This window comes from Arvicola amphibius, chromosome 3, assembly GCF_903992535.2.
Source record: "Arvicola amphibius chromosome 3, mArvAmp1.2, whole genome shotgun sequence".
Taxonomy (NCBI): Eukaryota; Metazoa; Chordata; class Mammalia; order Rodentia; family Cricetidae; genus Arvicola; species Arvicola amphibius.
Window position 1 is genome coordinate 161,819,596 of NC_052049.1, and position 6,701 is coordinate 161,826,296.

Sequence of the window (6,701 nt, forward strand, 5' to 3'; positions counted from 1 at the left end):
GATCTTCACCAACCCTGCAACTGACAAAGGTCTGATCTCTAAAATATATAAGGAACTCAAGAGACTAGACGGTAAAATGCCAATTAACCCAATTAAAAAATGGGGCGCTGAACTGAACAGAGAATTCTCAACAGAAGAAGTTCGAATGGCCAAAAGACACTTAAGGTCATGCTCAACCTCCCTAGCTATCAGGGAAATGCAAATCAAAACAACTTTGAGATATCATCTTACACCTGTCAGATTGGCTAAAATCCAAAACACCAATAATAACCTTTGCTGGAGAGGTTGTGGGGTAAGGGGCACACTCATCCATTGCTGGTGGGAATGCAAACTTGTGCAACCACTTTGGAAAGCAGTGTGGCGGTTTCTCAGGAAATTCGGGATCAACCTACCCCAGGACCCAGCAATTCCACTATTGGGAATCTACCCAAGAGATGCCCAATCATACAACAAAAGCATATGCTCATCTATGTTCATAGCAGCATTATTTGTAATAGCCAGATCCTGGAGACAGCCTAGATGCCCTTCAGTGGAAGAATGGATGAAGAAACTGTGGAATATATACATGCTAGAATACTACTCAGCGGTAAAAAACAATGACATCTTGAATTTTGCAGGCAAATGGATGGAAATAGAAAACACTATTCTGAGTGAGGTAACCCAGACCCATAAAGATGAACATGGGATGTACTCACTCATATTCGGTTTCTAGCCATGATTAAAGGACATCGAGCCTATAAGTTTGGGATCCTTGAGAAGATAATAAGAAGGTGAACTCCCAAAAAAAGATATAGTAATCCTCCTGGATATTGGAAGTAGACACGATCGCCAGGCAAAATTGGGAACTTGAGGGTTGGGCAAGACTGGGCCAAGGGAAGATGGGGAGAGAAAAGTGTGAAGGGGAGAGCGGGGGGAGCTCGGAGGAATGGGGTGCTTGGGATATAGGAAGGGTGGATATGAGAGCAGGGAAGCATATATCTTAATTTAAGGAGCTACCTGAGGGTTGTCAAGAGACTTGACCCTAGAGGGGCTCCCAGGTTTCCAGGGAGACGCCCCCAGTTAGTTCCTTGGGCAGCTGAGGAGAGGGAGCCTGAAAAGGCCAGTTCCTATAGCCATACTGATGAATTTCTTGCATATCACCATAGAACCTCCACCTGACAATAGATGAAGAAAATGACAGAGCCCCACCTTGGAGCACCGGACTGAGCTCCCAAGGTCCTGATGAGGAGCAGAAGGAGAGAGAACATGAGAAAGAAAGTCAGGACCGTGAGGGAACCTCCAGCTGGCGACAGATGGGGAAGGTGACTGAGCCCCACATTGGAGCACTGGACTGAGCTCCCAAGGTCCCGATGAGGAGCAGAAGGAGCGAGAACATGAGGGAGAAAGTCAGGAACGAGAGGGGTGCGTTCACTCATGGAGACGGTGGGACAGAACTAATGGGAGATCACCAACTCCAGTTGGAATGGGACTGATGGATCATGCGACCAAACCCGTCTCTCTGAGTGTGGCCAACAGCGGGGGCTGACTGAGAAGCAAAGGACAATGGCTCTGGGCTCTGATTGTTCTTCATGGATGGGCTCTGTGGGAGCCTTCTCAGCTTGGTCGATCACCTTCCTGGACCTGGGGGGAGTTGGGAGGACCTTGGTCTTAGCATAGAGTGGGGAACCCTGATGGCTCCTTGGCCTTGAGAGAGAGGGAGGGGAGGTATGGGTGGAGGGGAGGGGAGGGAAGGGGGAGAAGGAAGGGAGAGAAGGGGGAGAAGGAGGGGAGGGAGGGGGGAGGAGGAGGGAAGGAGATGGAAATTTTTAAATATAAAAAAAAATAAACCATGAGAAAAAAAAAAAGAATGGACTTATAGAATTTAAAAATCCATATTTAAGTCATTAGTTTAAAAAAAGAAGAAGGTAGGGTGGAGAGAAATCACCTATATGTGTGATCTCTACACTACATGTTTCTACGTTTTTATGGGGTTTGTTTTTGTTTTGTCTTACATATTCCAAATGAAATTCTGGTGCTTTTTCTGTGTTTTTTTCTATTCTTTCCTTAGACCTACCCTTTAAAAGTGGGACTTCCAGATCAGAAAATGATTAGGGTATGGAATACATGCCCACACTTCTTGAAAAGGGTGTATAAATTTACAGTGCAATGAGCAAAGAAAAAGAATATGTCACATAGAAGTTTTGGCTTATATAAATGTTTAAAAGATAATTTAAACTACATTTTTACAATCAATCAGCAAGAAAGATAGCAGCAGCATTCTGGAGTAGGTTGGAGTAGGAAGGATCTAACCCAAGAGTCCCGTCAGAATCGCCTGAGGAGGTGTGTGTGCATGCACGCGTGTGTGTATGCATGTGGAGACTAGAGGTTGACATGTGGCATCTTCTGAAGTCTTTTTAATAATGAGTCCCACTAAAGCTCCTTGGAGAAATGGCTGTTTCAGGTCTGGAATAGACGTGTATAAGAGGGTCTTGGAGAATTTGTTATTTATAAAAAAACTATGAAGTTATGAAAAAGCAATATTATCTATTCAACGCACTCAGGGGCAGCTTGAAGAGGCCGCCATGACCAGAGATGAATTGGTAGGCTAAGAGCTGCGAAGAACTAAAGCCCACCAAATCCATCAGAATCAACAAGCTTCCATGATGTGCAATGGCCACTTTAGAGAGCAATAGCGATAGGCAGCCACAGAATGATTTTGAGAGCTAAAGGAGAGAATCCAGCATTTAGGCTGCCAGTCCTCGATGAGTTGCCCTATGGTGGAGGCAGATAGTCACCAAGGGGAAGCCTTTCTGCTAATCAGTAAAAAATCAATGACCAGTTGCAACTCAAAAAAAAAAAAATAGTGGACTCAAAAGCATGAGCAGTTGCTCATGCCACAGAGACACCATGTGCTTCTGAGGGATTACACACAATCTCCTGTCATGGAATCATGTCAGGATGCTTAAACTTTAAGTGCAACCTAGAATCAGGACAAATTACTTATTTTTAAAAAGTAAAACGAAGGTGGAAAAAATCTAGACTGTGGGTCAATCTGAAAGAAAACAATCCAGTTTCTTTAAAACAAAAACTGAAATTGGGGCACATCAATGGACTAAAAATATTTGAGAGCTATATCAAGGCATGAATGAATCTGATTTCGGCTTCCAATGGAGAAAAAAAAAAAAAAACGTGTAAGACAATTGTGAATTTGTAAACACTGCCAGTACTTCTGATGACACCAAGAAGTCACTTGTAACTTTTTGTGGGGGTGCTACGGTACCATGAGTTTTGTATTCTGGATCTTGTAAAGAAACAGCATGCTAACATAGGGATAATTACAGCACTACATCTGGGAATTACACAGGCTAAAGTGGCTTTGAAGCCTGGGATCAACTTTACTTTTCTTTCTCCTTTTACACACTTTGAATTTTTCCAGAATTCAATGCAAACAGACACTGAGTCCTAGGCCCCTCTCCAGATTTGCTGGATCCGAGATCCGAGTTTTTGAGAGTTCCAGGAGTCTTCCGTCACTGGGCCTTGGGCTGGTGCAGGGAAAGTGATGACTCAAGAGAACTGGAACACAGACAAGAAGTGTCTTGCTCACACTCAATCTGTAGAAAAACCTAGGCTGCTTCAGTCTGACCCAGAGTCCTTCGTGACATACCTGCAGACACCTGTGAGCCTTCCAGTCCTGAGTAACAGGGTACTTTGACCCAGTTTAACTGCACACGCCCAGAAGCTCTCCTGGGAGATGTCTGGGATCTTTTATCACCCCTGACCTGAAACCATTCTTATTTGGCTGCTTGATCTGTGAGGACCTCCGTGTCTTCTCTGTGTGGAGGGTGACTCACAGACAGCCGAGGCTAGTTCAAGAAGGGACTATGTAGGGAGGTCACCAGAATATAGCTTTAGCAAAACTCTCTGTAACCTTATCTTTTATGGGTTTTCTTCAGGTAAACAAAATGCAACCCTTTTGGTTAGGATGCTAAAGATGCAAAAAGTTTTGTCAATAATGCTGAATTTTGAATCATGAACAGTATAGGGAGTACCCAGTCCCGGGGGTTATTGGGATAATGGAGGGGAGGGGTGACCTGTAACCTGAGGCAAAGACAATTGACTTAGTCTTAGTGGTTGTTGTAGAATATTATTTTAAAGGGTGTCACATTTGTTTATGCTCTGGAACATCTGTTTAATGATGCAAAGATGTGTTGCTTATGTTTATGATGCATTTGTTCAACTCTGTGAAGCTGTGATTGTCTAAAACACCTGATGGTCTAATAAAGAGCTTGAACGGCCAATTGCTAGGGAGGAGAAAGGATAGGCGGGGCTGGAAGGCAGAGAGAATAACTAGAAGGAGACACGAGGAAGCGAGAGGGAGCAAGAGAACTAAGAGAGGAGGATGTCAGGGGCCAGCCACCCAGCCACCCAGCCACCCAGCCACCCAGCCAGCCAGCCAGCCAGCCAGCCACGCAGCCACGCAGCCACCCAGCCACCCAGCCACCCAGCCACCCAGCCACGCAGCCAGCCACAGCGTAAGAGTGAAAGTGAGACACACAGAAGTAAGAGAAGGAAAAAGCCCAGAGGCAAAAGGTAGTTGGGAAAATTTAAGTTTAGAAAAGCTGGTAAGAAACAAGCCAAGCTAAGACCAGGCATAAATAAGTAATAAGATTCTGTGTGTGGTTTATTTTGGAGCTGGGTGGTAGGCCCCCAAAAGACCAAAGAGTCAGAGCAAAAAGCGACCAACAAGTGGTTGTCTTAGTTACTGTTCAATTGTTGTGAAGAGACACTATGACCAAGACAATCCTTACAAAAGAAAGCATTTTATTAAGGGCTTGCTTGGTTTCAGAGGGTTAATCCATGACCATTACAGCAGGGCGGGGGGGGGGGGGGGGAGGCAATGTAGGCAGGCAAGCATGGCTCTGAGGGCTCACAACTGATCCAAAAGTTACAGGCTGAAAGAGAAAGGCATTGGGTGGGCTTTTGAAACCTCAAAGACACCACCAGTGACACTTCCTCCAATAAGGCCACACCTCCTAATCCTTTCCAAACAGTTCCACTAACTTCGGACCAAGCATTCAAATATACAAGTCCATGGGGGCATTCTCATTCAGACCACCACAGTGGCGTTATAACAAAGAGAATTGCAGGTTTAGTTGATTCACGGAGAAGGAAGTTGAAACCAATTAACCTTAAGAATGAGCTTTGTTAGAAGAGCAAGACTCACAACCATGAGACCATGAGCAGACCTTGAAGTGGGTACTATGAGCATTCTCAGAATGCCAGGAATAATAGTTTGAAAGAGCAGAAGAGAAGAGAGAGCCAGTATATAAAGCATGGATGTAGGCAGGGAGAGCTTCATGTACGGCATGGGGGCGGGCAGAGAAGATCCTTCAGAGGAATTTCCCACCAAGGAGGTTTTCTGTCTCTTCCAGGCTATCAGGAGATGGTGGGAAGCTTCTTGTGACAAGATTTAGTGTATCTCAAACTATATGGCAAGGAGCCAGGTGTTGGTGGGACCTATACATTCATCTCATAGCTACGAAAGGGGGAGGCTGAGCTTGCTTTCCTAAGCCATCTCTTGAGATTTGTGTCCTCTAACCTTCACAGCAAGGGCCCTGTCAGCTGCAAAGTGGGTGTGGCTTGACTTGAGATTACAGACCCTGGTTGCAAAAGGCTCTGACAGGAAAAGGAGAGTTGAGTGTCTGGTTTTCCCATGACCACTGTTTAATGTGAGGGCCTCTTCTTGACTCTTAGCGCTGGTGGTGTCACTATTAACCTGATAACCTGACCACTCTTTGGAAAGAGGGCAACCCATACCAAACACTCTGACAACAGGCTTGGGGTACCCTCACTCATGGCGAAGGGAAGGATGCCTTCCTCTTCCACATGGCAGCATTTGATACTCATTCCTGCTACTCTGTAGACAATGAGCACAAAATAAGATTTGGAGGTAAGAATTCATAATGTAGTGTCCAACAAGCTCTCAGTGAAGACAGGCCCAGAGCCCTTCATTCTGAAGACTCCCAGGCGAATCATCTTCCAGCACACAGTAGAGCTGGACGCACACCAAGGGGTCTCTCTTTGGAAGAGGACAGATACTGTTACTCAGTTTGACTTTTTTTTTAAAAAAACTTAAGAAATGTCTTCCTTAATCCCCACCAGGCAACACACACATACTTAGGGTAATGTATTTGTGCATACACAAAAACTAACCCTGCAAAATTACACATGAAAATTGAGAACAGGTGAAGTCATCCAAAGACTTGCATTGAAGCTGGTATATATTGTCTCTCTTTTATAAATAGTAGAGTGGTCTGAAGAAGGGAAATGAGCTACAAAAGACTCCTACTGGGTGGCTTTGGCTTTGGGCCTCAGCTGTCAGAGGAAATCGGTGAGCATCCGGGGACATGGCTGCCACTCAGCATGGTTTATGCAAGTGTGACTGCTTTAGAGGCACAGATTTCTCCAGATGACTAAGCCAGTTACTTCACTCATCGAGACAGCCTGCCAAAATCCCCCCCTGCTGTAGAGCCCAGAAATCTCCCCAGCTGGGAACAAGTAATTTCATCCGATTTGAATTCCTTTTGGAAACAGTGTGTCACAGATTCCCAGGGCTGGCAGAGGTGTGGTACACACTCATTTCCCAACACTACAAGTCTGAAACAATGGCACTTTTTCTTCCTTTTTTAAAGAAACCTGACAACGTGCACCACTGAACTTTA